Source organism: Pseudophryne corroboree, chromosome 1, assembly GCF_028390025.1.
Source record: "Pseudophryne corroboree isolate aPseCor3 chromosome 1, aPseCor3.hap2, whole genome shotgun sequence".
Taxonomy (NCBI): domain Eukaryota; kingdom Metazoa; phylum Chordata; class Amphibia; order Anura; family Myobatrachidae; genus Pseudophryne; species Pseudophryne corroboree.
In genome coordinates, this window is record NC_086444.1 from 66,945,942 (window position 1) to 66,965,092 (window position 19,151).

Sequence of the window (19,151 nt, forward strand, 5' to 3'; positions counted from 1 at the left end):
CTCATAGACTGTAGGTATTGTGTCTCACTGTATTCTCATAGACTGTAGGTATTGTGTCTCACTGTATTCTCATAGACTGTAGGTATTGTGTCTCACTGTATTCTCATAGACTATAGGTATTGTGTCTCACTGTATGCTCATAGACTATAGGCATTGTGTTTCACTGTATTCTCATAGACTATAGGTATTGTGTGTCACTGTATTCTCATAGACTATAGGTATTGTGTTTCACTGTATTCTCATAGACTGTAGGTATTGTGTCTCACTGTATTCTCATAGACTATAGGTATTGTGTGTCACTGTATTCTCATAGACTGTAGGTATTGTGTCTCACTGTATTCTCATAGACTATAGGTATTGTGTGTCACTGTATGCTCATAGACTATAGGTATTGTGTCTCACTGTATTCTCATAGACTGTAGGTATTGTGTCTCACTGTATTCTCATAGACTGTAGGTATTGTGTCTCACTGTATTCTCATAGACTGTAGGTATTGTGTCTCACTGTATTCTCATAGAGTATAGGTATTGTGTCTCACTGTATTCTCATAGACTATAGGTATTGTGTCTCACTGTATTCTCATAGACTGTAGGTATTGTGTGTCACTGTATTCTCATAGACTATAGGTATTGTGTCTCACTGTATTCTCATAGACTGTAGGTATTGTGTCTCACTGTATTCTCATAGACTGTAGGTATTGTGTCTCACTGTATTCTCATAGACTGTAGGTATTGTGTCTCACTGTATTCTCATAGACTGTAGGTATTGTGTCTCACTGTATTCTCATAGACTGTAGGTATTGTGTGTCACTGTATTCTCATAGACTGTAGGTATTGTGTCTCACTGTATTCTCATAGACTGTAGGTATTGTGTTTCACTGTATTCTCATAGACTATAGGTATTGTGTCTCACTGTATTCTCATAGACTGTAGGTATTGTGTGTCACTGTATTCTCATAGACTGTAGGTATTGTGTCTCACTGTATTCTCATAGACTGTAGGTATTGTGTCTCACTGTATTCTCATAGACTGTAGGTATTGTGTCTCACTGTATTCTCATAGACTATAGGTATTGTGTCTCACTGTATGCTCATAGACTATAGGCATTGTGTTTCACTGTATTCTCATAGACTATAGGTATTGTGTGTCACTGTATTCTCATAGACTATAGGTATTGTGTTTCACTGTATTCTCATAGACTGTAGGTATTGTGTCTCACTGTATTCTCATAGACTATAGGTATTGTGTGTCACTGTATTCTCATAGACTGTAGGTATTGTGTCTCACTGTATTCTCATAGACTATAGGTATTGTGTGTCACTGTATGCTCATAGACTATAGGTATTGTGTCTCACTGTATTCTCATAGACTGTAGGTATTGTGTCTCACTGTATTCTCATAGACTGTAGGTATTGTGTCTCACTGTATTCTCATAGACTGTAGGTATTGTGTCTCACTGTATTCTCATAGACTATAGGTATTGTGTCTCACTGTATGCTCATAGACTATAGGCATTGTGTTTCACTGTATTCTCATAGACTATAGGTATTGTGTGTCACTGTATTCTCATAGACTGTAGGTATTGTGTCTCACTGTATTCTCATAGACTATAGGTATTGTGTCTCACTGTATTCTCATAGACTGTAGGTATTGTGTCTCACTGTATTCTCATAGACTGTAGGTATTGTGTCTCACTGTATTCTCATAGACTATAGGTATTGTGTTTCACTGTATTCTCATAGAGTAGGCATTGTGTGTCACTGTATTCTCATAGACTGTAGGTATTGTGTCTCACTGTATTCTCCTAGACTGTAGGTATTGTGTCTCACTGTATTCTCATAGACTGTAGGTATTGTGTGTCACTGTATTCTCATAGACTATAGGTATTGTGTCTCACTGTATTCTCATAGACTATAGGTATTGTGTGTCACTGTATTCTCATAGAGTATAGGTATTGTGTCTCACTGTATTCTCATAGACTAGGTATTGTGTCTCACTGTATTCTCATAGACTATATGTATTGTGTCTCACTGTATTCTCATAGAGTATAGGTATTGTGTCTCACTGTATTCTCATAGACTATAGGTATTGTGTCTCACTGTATTCTCATAGACTATAGGTATTGTGTGTCACTGTATTCTCATAGACTGTAGGTATTGTGTTTCACTGTATTCTCATAGACTGTAGGTATTGTGTTTCACTGTATTCTCATAGACTGTAGGTATTGTGTCTCACTGTATTCTCATAGACTGTAGGTATTGTGTGTCACTGTATTCTCATAGACTGTAGGTATTGTGTCTCACTGTATTCTCATAGACTGTAGGTATTGTGTCTCACTGTATTCTCATAGACTGTAGTTATTGTGTCTCACTGTATTCTCATAGACTGTAGGTATTGTGTCTCACTGTATTCTCATAGACTGTAGGTATTGTGTCTCACTGCATTCTCATAGACTGTAGGTATTGTGTGTCACTGTATTCTCATAGACTGTAGGTATTGTGTCTCACTGTATTCTCATAGACTGTAGGTATTGTGTTTCACTGTATTCTCATAGACTATAGGTATTGTGTCTCACTGTATTCTCATAGACTGTAGGTATTGTGTGTCACTGTATTCTCATAGACTGTAGGTATTGTGTCTCACTGTATTCTCATAGACTATAGGTATTGTGTCTCACTGTATTCTCATAGACTATAGGTATTGTGTCTCACTGTATTCTCATAGACTGTAGGTATTGTGTTTCACTGTATTCTCATAGACTGTAGGTATTGTGTTTCACTGTATTCTCATAGACTATAGGTATTGTGTCTCACTGTATTCTCATAGACTGTAGGTATTGTGTGTCACTGTATTCTCATAGACTGTAGGTATTGTGTCTCACTGTATTCTCATAGACTGTAGGTATTGTGTCTCACTGTATTCTCATAGACTGTAGGTATTGTGTCTCACTGTATTCTCATAGACTGTAGGTATTGTGTCTCACTGCATTCTCATAGACTGTAGGTATTGTGTGTCACTGTATTCTCATAGACTGTAGGTATTGTGTCTCACTGTATTCTCATAGACTGTAGGTATTGTGTTTCACTGTATTCTCATAGACTATAGGTATTGTGTCTCACTGTATTCTCATAGACTGTAGGTATTGTGTGTCACTGTATTCTCATAGACTGTAGGTATTGTGTCTCACTGTATTCTCATAGACTGTAGGTATTGTGTCTCACTGTATTCTCATAGACTGTAGGTATTGTGTCTCACTGTATTCTCATAGACTATAGGTATTGTGTCTCACTGTATGCTCATAGACTATAGGCATTGTGTTTCACTGTATTCTCATAGACTATAGGTATTGTGTGTCACTGTATTCTCATAGACTATAGGTATTGTGTTTCACTGTATTCTCATAGACTGTAGGTATTGTGTCTCACTGTATTCTCATAGACTATAGGTATTGTGTGTCACTGTATTCTCATAGACTGTAGGTATTGTGTCTCACTGTATTCTCATAGACTATAGGTATTGTGTGTCACTGTATGCTCATAGACTATAGGTATTGTGTCTCACTGTATTCTCATAGACTGTAGGTATTGTGTCTCACTGTATTCTCATAGACTGTAGGTATTGTGTCTCACTGTATTCTCATAGACTGTAGGTATTGTGTCTCACTGTATTCTCATAGACTATAGGTATTGTGTCTCACTGTATGCTCATAGACTATAGGCATTGTGTTTCACTGTATTCTCATAGACTATAGGTATTGTGTGTCACTGTATTCTCATAGACTGTAGGTATTGTGTCTCACTGTATTCTCATAGACTATAGGTATTGTGTCTCACTGTATTCTCATAGACTGTAGGTATTGTGTCTCACTGTATTCTCATAGACTGTAGGTATTGTGTCTCACTGTATTCTCATAGACTATAGGTATTGTGTTTCACTGTATTCTCATAGACTATAGGTATTGTGTGTCACTGTATGCTCATAGACTATAGGTATTGTGTCTCACTGTATTCTCATAGACTGTAGGTATTGTGTCTCACTGTATTCTCATAGACTGTAGGTATTGTGTCTCACTGTATTCTCATAGACTGTAGGTATTGTGTCTCACTGTATTCTCATAGACTATAGGTATTGTGTCTCACTGTATTCTCATAGACTGTAGGTATTGTGTGTCACTGTATGCTCATAGACTGTAGGTATTGTGTCTCACTGTATTCTCATAGACTGTAGGTATTGTGTCTCACTGTATTCTCATAGACTGTAGGTATTGTGTTTCACTGTATGCTCATAGACTGTAGGTATTGTGTCTCACTGTATTCTCATAGACTGTAGGTATTGTGTGTCACTGTATGCTCATAGACTATAGGTATTGTGTCTCACTGTATTCTCATAGACTGTAGGTATTGTGTGTCACTGTATTCTCATAGACTGTAGGTATTGTGTCTCACTGTATTCTCATAGACTGTAGGTATTGTGTCTCACTGTATTCTCATAGACTGTAGGTATTGTGTCTCACTGTATTCTCATAGACTATAGGTATTGTGTCTCACTGTATGCTCATAGACTATAGGCATTGTGTTTCACTGTATTCTCATAGACTATAGGTATTGTGTGTCACTGTATTCTCATAGACTATAGGTATTGTGTTTCACTGTATTCTCATAGACTGTAGGTATTGTGTCTCACTGTATTCTCATAGACTATAGGTATTGTGTGTCACTGTATTCTCATAGACTGTAGGTATTGTGTCTCACTGTATTCTCATAGACTATAGGTATTGTGTGTCACTGTATGCTCATAGACTATAGGTATTGTGTCTCACTGTATTCTCATAGACTGTAGGTATTGTGTCTCACTGTATTCTCATAGACTGTAGGTATTGTGTCTCACTGTATTCTCATAGACTGTAGGTATTGTGTCTCACTGTATTCTCATAGAGTATAGGTATTGTGTCTCACTGTATTCTCATAGACTATAGGTATTGTGTCTCACTGTATTCTCATAGACTGTAGGTATTGTGTGTCACTGTATTCTCATAGACTATAGGTATTGTGTCTCACTGTATTCTCATAGACTGTAGGTATTGTGTCTCACTGTATTCTCATAGACTGTAGGTATTGTGTCTCACTGTATTCTCATAGACTGTAGGTATTGTGTCTCACTGTATTCTCATAGACTGTAGGTATTGTGTCTCACTGTATTCTCATAGACTGTAGGTATTGTGTGTCACTGTATTCTCATAGACTGTAGGTATTGTGTCTCACTGTATTCTCATAGACTGTAGGTATTGTGTTTCACTGTATTCTCATAGACTATAGGTATTGTGTCTCACTGTATTCTCATAGACTGTAGGTATTGTGTGTCACTGTATTCTCATAGACTGTAGGTATTGTGTCCCACTGTATTCTCATAGACTGTAGGTATTGTGTCTCACTGTATTCTCATAGACTGTAGGTATTGTGTCTCACTGTATTCTCATAGACTATAGGTATTGTGTCTCACTGTATGCTCATAGACTATAGGCATTGTGTTTCACTGTATTCTCATAGACTATAGGTATTGTGTGTCACTGTATTCTCATAGACTATAGGTATTGTGTTTCACTGTATTCTCATAGACTGTAGGTATTGTGTCTCACTGTATTCTCATAGACTATAGGTATTGTGTGTCACTGTATTCTCATAGACTGTAGGTATTGTGTCTCACTGTATTCTCATAGACTATAGGTATTGTGTGTCACTGTATGCTCATAGACTATAGGTATTGTGTCTCACTGTATTCTCATAGACTGTAGGTATTGTGTCTCACTGTATTCTCATAGACTGTAGGTATTGTGTCTCACTGTATTCTCATAGACTGTAGGTATTGTGTCTCACTGTATTCTCATAGACTATAGGTATTGTGTCTCACTGTATGCTCATAGACTATAGGCATTGTGTTTCACTGTATTCTCATAGACTATAGGTATTGTGTGTCACTGTATTCTCATAGACTGTAGGTATTGTGTCTCACTGTATTCTCATAGACTATAGGTATTGTGTCTCACTGTATTCTCATAGACTGTAGGTATTGTGTCTCACTGTATTCTCATAGACTGTAGGTATTGTGTCTCACTGTATTCTCATAGACTATAGGTATTGTGTTTCACTGTATTCTCATAGACTATAGGTATTGTGTGTCACTGTATGCTCATAGACTATAGGTATTGTGTCTCACTGTATTCTCATAGACTGTAGGTATTGTGTCTCACTGTATTCTCATAGACTGTAGGTATTGTGTCTCACTGTATTCTCATAGACTGTAGGTATTGTGTCTCACTGTATTCTCATAGACTATAGGTATTGTGTCTCACTGTATTCTCATAGACTGTAGGTATTGTGTGTCACTGTATGCTCATAGACTGTAGGTATTGTGTCTCACTGTATTCTCATAGACTGTAGGTATTGTGTCTCACTGTATTCTCATAGACTGTAGGTATTGTGTTTCACTGTATGCTCATAGACTGTAGGTATTGTGTCTCACTGTATTCTCATAGACTGTAGGTATTGTGTGTCACTGTATGCTCATAGACTATAGGTATTGTGTCTCACTGTATTCTCATAGACTGTAGGTATTGTGTGTCACTGTATTCTCATAGACTGTAGGTATTGTGTCTCACTGTATTCTCATAGACTGTAGGTATTGTGTCTCACTGTATTCTCATAGACTGTAGGTATTGTGTCTCACTGTATTCTCATAGACTATAGGTATTGTGTCTCACTGTATGCTCATAGACTATAGGCATTGTGTTTCACTGTATTCTCATAGACTATAGGTATTGTGTGTCACTGTATTCTCATAGACTATAGGTATTGTGTTTCACTGTATTCTCATAGACTGTAGGTATTGTGTCTCACTGTATTCTCATAGACTATAGGTATTGTGTGTCACTGTATTCTCATAGACTGTAGGTATTGTGTCTCACTGTATTCTCATAGACTATAGGTATTGTGTGTCACTGTATGCTCATAGACTATAGGTATTGTGTCTCACTGTATTCTCATAGACTGTAGGTATTGTGTCTCACTGTATTCTCATAGACTGTAGGTATTGTGTCTCACTGCATTCTCATAGACTGTAGGTATTGTGTCTCACTGTATTCTCATAGACTATAGGTATTGTGTCTCACTGTATGCTCATAGACTATAGGCATTGTGTTTCACTGTATTCTCATAGACTATAGGTATTGTGTGTCACTGTATTCTCATAGACTGTAGGTATTGTGTCTCACTGTATTCTCATAGACTATAGGTATTGTGTCTCACTGTATTCTCATAGACTGTAGGTATTGTGTCTCACTGTATTCTCATAGACTGTAGGTATTGTGTCTCACTGTATTCTCATAGACTGTAGGTATTGTGTCTCACTGTATTCTCATAGACTATAGGTATTGTGTCTCACTGTATTCTCATAGACTGTAGGTATTGTGTGTCACTGTATGCTCATAGACTATAGGTATTGTGTCTCACTGTATTCTCATAGACTGTAGGTATTGTGTCTCACTGTATTCTCATAGACTGTAGGTATTGTGTTTCACTGTATTCTCATAGACTATAGGTATTGTGTCTCACTGTATTCTCATAGACTGTAGGTATTGTGTCTCACTGTATGCTCATAGACTGTAGGTATTGTGTCTCACTGTATTCTCATAGACTGTAGGTATTGTGTCTCACTGTATTCTCATAGACTGTAGGTATTGTGTCTCACTGTATTCTCATAGACTGTAGGTATTGTGTCTCACTGTATTCTCATAGACTGTAGGTATTGTGTTTCACTGTATGCTCATAGACTGTAGGTATTGTGTCTCACTGTATTCTCATAGACTGTAGGTATTGTGTGTCACTGTATGCTCATAGACTATAGGTATTGTGTTTCACTGTATTCTCATAGACTATAGGTATTGTGTCTCACTGTATTCTCATAGACTGTAGGTATTGTGTTTCACTGTATTCTCATAGACTATAGGTATTGTGTTTCACTGTATGCTCATAGACTGTAGGTATTGTGTCTCACTGTATTCTCATAGACTGTAGGTATTGTGTGTCACTGTATGCTCATAGACTATAGGTATTGTGTCTCACTGTATTCTCATAGACTATAGGTATTGTGTTTCACTGTATTCTCATAGACTATAGGTATTGTGTCTCACTGTATTCTCATAGACTGTAGGTATTGTGTCTCACTGTATTCTCATAGACTGTAGGTATTGTGTCTCACTGTATTCTCATAGACTGTAGGTATTGTGTCTCACTGTATTCTCATAGACTATAGGTATTGTGTCTCACTGTATTCTCATAGACTGTAGGTATTGTGTCTCACTGTATTCTCATAGACTATAGGTATTGTGTCTCACTGTATTCTCATAGACTGTAGGTATTGTGTGTCACTGTATGCTCATAGACTATAGGTATTGTGTCTCACTGTATTCTCATAGACTGTAGGTATTGTGTCTCACTGTATTCTCATAGACTGTAGGTATTGTGTTTCACTGTATTCTCATAGACTATAGGTATTGTGTCTCACTGTATTCTCATAGACTGTAGGTATTGTGTCTCACTGTATGCTCATAGACTGTAGGTATTGTGTCTCACTGTATTCTCATAGACTGTAGGTATTGTGTCTCACTGTATTCTCATAGACTGTAGGTATTGTGTCTCACTGTATTCTCATAGACTGTAGGTATTGTGTCTCACTGTATTCTCATAGACTGTAGGTATTGTGTTTCACTGTATGCTCATAGACTGTAGGTATTGTGTCTCACTGTATTCTCATAGACTGTAGGTATTGTGTGTCACTGTATGCTCATAGACTATAGGTATTGTGTTTCACTGTATTCTCATAGACTATAGGTATTGTGTCTCACTGTATGCTCATAGACTATAGGTATTGTGTCTCACTGTATTCTCATAGACTGTAGGTATTGTGTCTCACTGTATTCTCATAGACTGTAGGTATTGTGTCTCACTGTATTCTCATAGACTGTAGGTATTGTGTCTCACTGTATTCTCATAGACTATAGGTATTGTGTCTCACTGTATTCTCATAGACTGTAGGTATTGTGTGTCACTGTATGCTCATAGACTATAGGTATTGTGTCTCACTGTATTCTCATAGACTGTAGGTATTGTGTCTCACTGTATTCTCATAGACTGTAGGTATTGTGTCTCACTGTATTCTCATAGACTGTAGGTATTGTGTCTCACTGTATTCTCATAGACTGTAGGTATTGTGTCTCACTGTATTCTCATAGACTGTAGGTATTGTGTCTCACTGTATGCTCATAGACTATAGGTATTGTGTTTCACTGTATTCTCATAGACTATAGGTATTGTGTCTCACTGTATTCTCATAGACTGTAGGTATTGTGTCTCACTGTATGCTCATAGACTGTAGGTATTGTGTCTCACTGTATTCTCATAGACTGTAGGTATTGTGTCTCACTGTATTCTCATAGACTGTAGGTATTGTGTCTCACTGTATTCTCATAGACTGTAGGTATTGTGTCTCACTGTATTCTCATAGACTGTAGGTATTGTGTCTCACTGTATTCTCATAGACTGTAGGTATTGTGTCTCACTGTATTCTCATAGACTGTAGGTATTGTGTCTCACTGTATTCTCATAGACTGTAGGTATTGTGTCTCACTGTTTTCTCATAGACTGTAGGTATTGTGTCTCACTGTATTCTCATAGACTGTAGGTATTGTGTCTCACTGTATTCTCATAGACTGTAGGTATTGTGTGTCACTGTATTCTCATAGACTATAGGTATTGTGTTTCACTGTATTCTCATAGACTAGGTATTGTGTCTCACTGTATTCTCATAGACTATAGGTATTGTGTATCACTGTATTCTCATAGACTGTAGGTATTGTGTCTCACTGTATTCTCATAGACTGTAGGTATTGTGTCTCACTGTATTCTCATAGACTGTAGGTATTGTGTCTCACTGTATTCTCATAGACTGTAGGTATTGTGTGTCACTGTATGCTCATAGACTATAGGTATTGTGTCTCACTGTATTCTCATAGACTGTAGGTATTGTGTCTCACTGTATTCTCATAGACTGTAGGTATTGTGTTTCACTGTATTCTCATAGACTATAGGTATTGTGTCTCACTGTATTCTCATAGACTGTAGGTATTGTGTCTCACTGTATGCTCATAGACTGTAGGTATTGTGTCTCACTGTATTCTCATAGACTGTAGGTATTGTGTCTCACTGTATTCTCATAGACTGTAGGTATTGTGTCTCACTGTATTCTCATAGACTGTAGGTATTGTGTCTCACTGTATTCTCATAGACTGTAGGTATTGTGTTTCACTGTATGCTCATAGACTGTAGGTATTGTGTCTCACTGTATTCTCATAGACTGTAGGTATTGTGTGTCACTGTATGCTCATAGACTATAGGTATTGTGTTTCACTGTATTCTCATAGACTATAGGTATTGTGTCTCACTGTATGCTCATAGACTATAGGTATTGTGTCTCACTGTATTCTCATAGACTGTAGGTATTGTGTCTCACTGTATTCTCATAGACTGTAGGTATTGTGTCTCACTGTATTCTCATAGACTGTAGGTATTGTGTCTCACTGTATTCTCATAGACTATAGGTATTGTGTCTCACTGTATTCTCATAGACTGTAGGTATTGTGTGTCACTGTATGCTCATAGACTATAGGTATTGTGTCTCACTGTATTCTCATAGACTGTAGGTATTGTGTCTCACTGTATTCTCATAGACTGTAGGTATTGTGTTTCACTGTATTCTCATAGACTATAGGTATTGTGTCTCACTGTATTCTCATAGACTGTAGGTATTGTGTCTCACTGTATGCTCATAGACTGTAGGTATTGTGTCTCACTGTATTCTCATAGACTGTAGGTATTGTGTCTCACTGTATACTCATAGACTGTAGGTATTGTGTCTCACTGTATTCTCATAGACTGTAGGTATTGTGTCTCACTGTATTCTCATAGACTGTAGGTATTGTGTTTCACTGTATGCTCATAGACTGTAGGTATTGTGTCTCACTGTATTCTCATAGACTGTAGGTATTGTGTGTCACTGTATGCTCATAGACTATAGGTATTGTGTTTCACTGTATTCTCATAGACTATAGGTATTGTGTCTCACTGTATGCTCATAGACTATAGGTATTGTGTCTCACTGTATTCTCATAGACTGTAGGTATTGTGTCTCACTGTATTCTCATAGACTATAGGTATTGTGTCTCACTGTATTCTCATAGACTGTAGGTATTGTGTGTCACTGTATGCTCATAGACTATAGGTATTGTGTTTCACTGTATTCTCATAGACTATAGGTATTGTGTCTCACTGTATTCTCATAGACTGTAGGTATTGTGTCTCACTGTATGCTCATAGACTGTAGGTATTGTGTCTCACTGTATTCTCATAGACTGTAGGTATTGTGTCTCACTGTATTCTCATAGACTGTAGGTATTGTGTCTCACTGTATTCTCATAGACTGTAGGTATTGTGTCTCACTGTATTCTCATAGACTGTAGGTATTGTGTCTCACTGTATTCTCATAGACTGTAGGTATTGTGTCTCACTGTATTCTCATAGACTGTAGGTATTGTGTCTCACTGTATTCTCATAGACTGTAGGTATTGTGTCTCACTGTTTTCTCATAGACTGTAGGTATTGTGTCTCACTGTATTCTCATAGACTGTAGGTATTGTGTCTCACTGTATTCTCATAGACTGTAGGTATTGTGTGTCACTGTATTCTCATAGACTATAGGTATTGTGTTTCACTGTATTCTCATAGACTAGGTATTGTGTCTCACTGTATTCTCATAGACTATAGGTATTGTGTATCACTGTATTCTCATAGACTGTAGGTATTGTGTCTCACTGTATTCTCATAGACTGTAGGTATTGTGTCTCACTGTATTCTCATAGACTGTAGGTATTGTGTCTCACTGTATTCTCATAGACTGTAGGTATTGTGTCTCACTGTATGCTCATAGACTGTAGGTATTGTGTCTCACTGTATTCTCATAGACTGTAGGTATTGTGTCTCACTGTATACTCATAGACTGTAGGTATTGTGTCTCACTGTATTCTCATAGACTGTAGGTATTGTGTCTCACTGTATTCTCATAGACTGTAGGTATTGTGTTTCACTGTATGCTCATAGACTGTAGGTATTGTGTCTCACTGTATTCTCATAGACTGCAGGTATTGTGTGTCACTGTATGCTCATAGACTATAGGTATTGTGTTTCACTGTATTCTCATAGACTATAGGTATTGTGTCTCACTGTATGCTCATAGACTATAGGTGTTGTGTCTCACTGTATTCTCATAGACTGTAGGTATTGTGTCTCACTGTATTCTCATAGACTATAGGTATTGTGTCTCACTGTATTCTCATAGACTGTAGGTATTGTGTGTCACTGTATGCTCATAGACTATAGGTATTGTGTTTCACTGTATTCTCATAGACTATAGGTATTGTGTCTCACTGTATTCTCATAGACTGTAGGTATTGTGTCTCACTGTATGCTCATAGACTGTAGGTATTGTGTCTCACTGTATTCTCATAGACTGTAGGTATTGTGTCTCACTGTATTCTCATAGACTGTAGGTATTGTGTCTCACTGTATTCTCATAGACTGTAGGTATTGTGTCTCACTGTATTCTCATAGACTGTAGGTATTGTGTCTCACTGTATTCTCATAGACTGTAGGTATTGTGTCTCACTGTATTCTCATAGACTGTAGGTATTGTGTCTCACTGTATTCTCATAGACTGTAGGTGTTGTGTCTCACTGTATTCTCATAGACTGTAGGTATTGTGTCTCACTGTATTCTCATAGACTGTAGGTATTGTGTCTCACTGTATTCTCATAGACTGTAGGTATTGTGTGTCACTGTATTCTCATAGACTATAGGTATTGTGTTTCACTGTATTCTCATAGACTAGGTATTGTGTCTCACTGTATTCTCATAGACTATAGGTATTGTGTATCACTGTATTCTCATAGACTATAGGTATTGTGTCTCACTGTATTCTCATAGACTATAGGTATTGTGTCTCACTGTATTCTCATAGACTATAGGTATTGTGTCTCACTGTATTCTCATAGACTGTAGGTATTGTGTCTCACTGTATTCTCATAGACTGTAGGTATTGTGTGTCACTGTATGTTTCTGTATTGTATTTCCTGTGCGCATAGCATTCTGCGGTATTCCACCGTATAGTGGTTAGGAGGCTGTAGATTGGACAGGCCACAGACATCGCTTAGGCACTAGGCCGCAGGTACCCAGTCGAGGTCCACCCCCGCGTGTTACTTCCCGGTCAGGCTCCCCTCGCAGGTAGGCTGGTAGCTGTGCAAAGTCCGGACGGTGGCCGGGGGCCGCTTGCTCCTGCCTGCTGCCGTGCACTTCTGCCCATGGCGCTTTCTCTTGTGTATCTCTGTCCTAGGTACCGGAAGTGTGACCGCTCATCACGTAAGTGGACAAGATAGATTCGGGTGAGCAATCCTGTGTTCCATGTGTGTTAAGTAAGGTCGTCACTCCATTCCCCACCCCTTCCCCTGTTCGTGGGTGTTTCCGTCCGGGGTCGCACCGGGTGCTTCCGCAACTCACGGGCACCCAGTCTGAGGCCACAAGTTCCAATGATGACCTATCATTGAGCTCGCCCAGGTGTTTCCCTCCTCCTGTCTGTGCATATGTAGGTTGTTGTCTCGTTTACAGGAACCATCTAGGACTCGCAGCCATTCACATTTAGCGAGCCAGAACCACCCCTGAGGGGAATCAGGAGCATCCGAAAGGGAGCAGAGGTACCGCCATCAGTAAGTGTAATAGACACCCGACCCACATCGGGCCCACAAAACAGGCAAGGGGGAACCTTCTACACTGCTCTGAACTGAGCAGAGCAGGGAGTGATCAGGAGCCTCCCAACTGATCAGTAAATCGGGACAATTGGGAGGTATGGTCTGTGTACTGGGACTGTGTAGAAGTCTGTGGTAAAATAAAATTCTGTAATGTCAGGTCAGGACTTGCAAAAGACTGAAAAATAACCTATTATTATCCTATATGTATATAGCAATACTATATATTACAGTACTGCAGAGCCAAAGGAACATATTGGGGGGAATTTAATTGTTTTTCCCCACGGCTGCCACTAGAGGGCAACCGATGGAGCAATCCTATTGTTGCTCCATTTAGGCAGAGGCTGATTTAGACCTCATGAGGCACTAAGCAAGACACAGGTCTGGGGTCCCCCTTGCTTAAACAATCTATGGCACTATATTTTGGAAAGAAAGCGTAATACACAGAATGGATGGTTATTAGCTAAATAATGGTTCTCGTACACTGGCATGTCACATAGGCCTCTGCAGACATTTTCAGCACGCATTGTTCATAAGGGCGAGTCACATGGCAGAGTCACATGGCAGAGTCACATGGCAGAGGCATACACAGCTTAGTGGCTTGTGTACTTAGTGGCCAGAGACTTGCAGTCTGGTTTAGCCACCAAATATAGCAGAGAGGCTAACAATGGTAATAGACATTGCACTTATGTAGCATGTGGACTGACAGGGAGAGCAATATACCGAAACATGAGGGTGAGCGACATTCCACCTCACAATTACATATGTAAAAAGTGTTCCCCATGACAACTCCATGTGGCGGCCACCCACTTGCTCAGCACAAACTATATGGGTGCTATGAGGGGTTATGAAAGGATGGGTAAGTGCGCTAGGGAGATGCTTACTGTGATATAAGGGGTTATATGGGGTGAGTCAGTGTACCATGTGGTGTTATACAGGAATGGGTCAGCGTGCTGTAAGGGGATATAGGGGCATGGGTCCGTGTGCTATAATGCTGTAGTGGATAATTGTTTAATAGATCTGCACCATTACATTCTACATTATATTCTAGTGGCAGGTGAATGTTGGTGACTGTCCACTGCACAGGCTGTATATATCAGTAATGAGGTATATAAAGGCCCCTGGCACAGGCTGCACATGATATAGGCAGTGAGGTGCGCACAGGCTGCATAGCGCATATGATATGGGTAGTGTGGTACATACAGGCCCCTGGCACAGGCTACATAGGATATAGGCATTGTGGGGCGTACAGGCCCCTGGCACAGGCTGCCTAGTTAATATGATATAGGCAGTGTGGCACTAACATGCACATGGCACAGGTATTACATACAGGCTCCTGGCACAGGTATTACATAGAGACCCCTGGCATAAGTGGCACATAACATAGGTAGTAGTGTGCTGCATACGGTATATCTAGTGGTCCGAGTGCCACTGGCAAAGTAAGGGACTGGCTCCTCCCCCTACCCCTGTATTCTCCCCGCCTGTCCCACTCACACAAAGGGCCCACTGGCTCTGAGAGAGAGCACAGGAAGAGAGACAGAGACAGAACAGGACGAGAGAGGGGGAAGAGAAAGTGAGAGGCAGAACAGGAGAGAGAGAGGTCCTTGAATGAGCCAGGTAACCCACATAGCAAACTTCAAAAGCTGTGTATAGTATGGTGTGATCCACATGTAATGCAAACACACAATGGGGGTGATTCTGACCTGTTCACTTGCTGCTGTTCATCGCAGCACAGCAAACAGGCAAGAAGTGCGCCAGCGCCGCAATGCGCCAGCGCATACGAGACAGCTGAAGGCTGTCATTTCATAGCGATCGCCTCTGCCTGATTGACAGGCAGAGGCGGTCGCTGGGCAGGAGCGGGCGGAACAGTGGCATTTGGCTGCCGTTTCGTGGGAGCGGTCCTGCCAACGCAGGCGTGGCCAGACCATGCAACATCACACGCAGTTGCTGCGAACCGGGTAGCGACAAGAAGCTCCCGGCCAGCACGCAAAAGCTGCACTGGGCGGGAGCTGCTCCTGAAGTGAAAAAGCATCGCCGCTGTGTGATGCTTTTACACTTCTGTGTGGGAGGGGGGGATCGGGCCTGACATGCGGGGCGGACTAGCCTTGTGCTGTGCATGTCTGAGTTCTTGATCGTAGCTCTGCAAAATTTTGCAGGGCTACGATCAACTCGGAATGACCCCCAATGTACAGCAGATCCCGGACAGATTGGTGCCCTCCTTACCTTGTCATGGAGAGATCAGCAACAGCAGATCCTATTATTGTGTCAAAATCACTGTGCGAGTACCATACAGATGTGTGCATTGGGGGATAGGGTTTATCTCACAATGTACCACCATTATATATGTAATATACAGTTGCAGCGACATGTACAGTAAATGGGTAGTTAGATGAAAGCTTTGGGGCTGCAACCTCTCACCTTACACATTGTAAATCACCCTGTGTAGCAAATCTGTGCCCACAGACATTCTTCTGGAATATTAGGCGCTGAGGCAAATCGGGAAACTTTGATTTACTCTCTTCTTATGCATAGACTCTACAGGAGATATGTGATTTACTTAGCATTTTTGTTTGAATTGTGCTCTGCATCCACTTTATTTGGGGTTTGTCTCCCCCTTACATGGAATAATTGCTTGGACATATTTCTACCATACTTGGGTGAATTAGACAACACCAAAGATTTCAAACGATTCCTTTGGATCTGAGACAATTACATCTCAGATGTTCCCCACAGACTGCTGATACCCACTCTCTATGTAGATAAGTAGCGGGATCAACATCTGCCATTCATAATTTAATATGTTTTTACCTTACTATTGTTAGATTCGGATTTTTGTAATCTTGACTTTTTGCTACAGTTTTTGTAGTTACTTTCATTTGGGCAGGGTAAGTGCTCCAATTAAGGGATTACTTTTGTCTTTCTACATGTTCTGAATCCTACTATCTCTTATGGAGAGAACTCACGCTTTTGAATAACGGATGTAGTTAAACACCAGCTCCTCTCTGATACCTAATTAATACAATTCAAAGATCCTTTTTTTTCTAGGAAAATGATTTACAGGCTGACAAGCCACAGTTTAATGCAGAAACAGAGAATCTCATACAGTGTCGGACTGGGGCATAAAGGGCCCACCGGGGGAATGCAGTTATAGGGGACCAGTCTCCACAGAGGCTTGAAATACACAATAGTTCAGTGCAGTGTAATGCAACATATCTACCATGTATAATACAAGTGCACAGTCTGGAACCTGATCCCTAGAGGAAGGAGTGGTTTCCCTGATACCCCTGTGGGCCAGTCCGACATTGCTCTCATATTATGGGCTGCTCTGTGCAATGTGCTGACACAAGCACCCTCCCTAATTTACCTCCTTGCTAATCAACATGCTGGAATTTTGTTTTCAGTATGAGGCTCTGTAGTCTGATTAATCTTTACATGCATTAATCCAGAGCGCACAAATGCAGTATGTGACAGGTCTATACTTTATTTATTTATTTATTTATTACCAGTTATTTATATAGCGCACACATATTCCGCATACTTGTTGTTACTGTACCATTCAACATGTCTAAGTAACTTATAAAATTAACAAGATGCTGTTATATAACAATTAATGCTTTGATAGGAGATATGCACACCATGAGGGGCTGGGACTCACTATCCCACCCACCTGCAAGATCGCTCAGGCTTGCAGTAAAGCCTGCCTATCACACATTCTCACCTGTGATAGGACGGGAGCACTTGTTTATAGACACACTCATACTCGGAAGACACATTGACCGTGATCAAGCCCTATGGGTGAAACGTGCATGTTGATTCAGGGGGAGCTTCAACTGTGCGCACACAGGGTTCCCCGCACCAGACAGCAGCCATTATTTTTTGGGACAAGGTAAAACCTTTATTTATCTATCCTCAAACAATACTCTCAGAACAGGTAGTGAGGTCACCCCCCATATCTAGTCAAAAAGAGAGATAGAGACTACTAACTCCCCAGGACTATTCTGGCTATCTCAGATGGTGCATTTACTGTTTGTCTAGCACATGCACTGTTGGGGATTTTAGACAGAAAGGAAAAAAAAATATCTTCAGTTTTCTACATTTAAGGGCCGTATTCACGGCCCGATTTGGGGAGAGACGTGTGCTGAGCGAACAGCTCAGCACACATCTCTCCCTCGCTCAGCACAGCGCGATGTGTGTTGAGGGTGCGGGGGGAGACAGGGGGGCCGCTAATTTCACCCAGCGGGTGAAATGAGCGACCTGCTAGATTAAGCCTACATGCAGGCCAATCTAGCACCAGCGATAGCGATGCCCGGGGCCACGCATCACTATCGCTGTGTGGGGTACACACAGGAGTGATCAATCTAGTCAGATTGCTTAGATTTTATTAATTATTATTATTATTAATTAAGTAAGACGTCTTGTAGCAATACCTGTCACATTACATAACCCATTGAGATGTGCATTTTTTTTACTGTGTATAAATAACTTTACCATATAATCTACACAAAATCCCCCATTTACAGTGTCATAAATGATTATTTTATGATATAAAGACACAATCCCTATTACAGCGTGAATTATTATTACACACAGAACTGTCTAATCTTTCTATCTGTACTCTCATCAGCTCATTCCTGAGCTGACAGCAGATGCAGGGTTAACCTTTTGAATAAATACTTGCCGATGCCGGCAGCGACGTGGTGGGGGGAGGGTGCGAAGGTCATGCTGCATTCAACAACATGGCCCTTCTGGCGATGTCACCTGCATGCAGGTCCGACGGAGGATGTTGCTGACGACACGCAGGAGCGCGCATCACATACACACTAGACGATCTATAGATAGATAGATAGATAGATAGATAGATAGATAGATAGATAGATAGATAGATAGATAGATTTTATTGTCATTGTTAAACAGAACAACAAAATTAAGATCTGGGACATCCACATAAAAACTTACAGATCACCAGTCAAATTAAGATGAACGATAACAGATGGGAAGAAACTGCTCTTAAAACGAGATGTTCTTGTTCTAATACACCTGAAACGTCTACCAGATGGAAGAAGAGAGAAGCTGCAATGGTTAGGATAATTACGATGTGTTGTTCCAATCCGTCGGAATCGGGCACATCATTGAGCAATGTATATCTGCACTTTAATGGATTATTTTTCCAGTATTTAATAAGATTTTATTACGTGTGTAATTGTATTGATAAGGGTATTTTATTGAGACTTTCAAATAAAAGTTAAGTT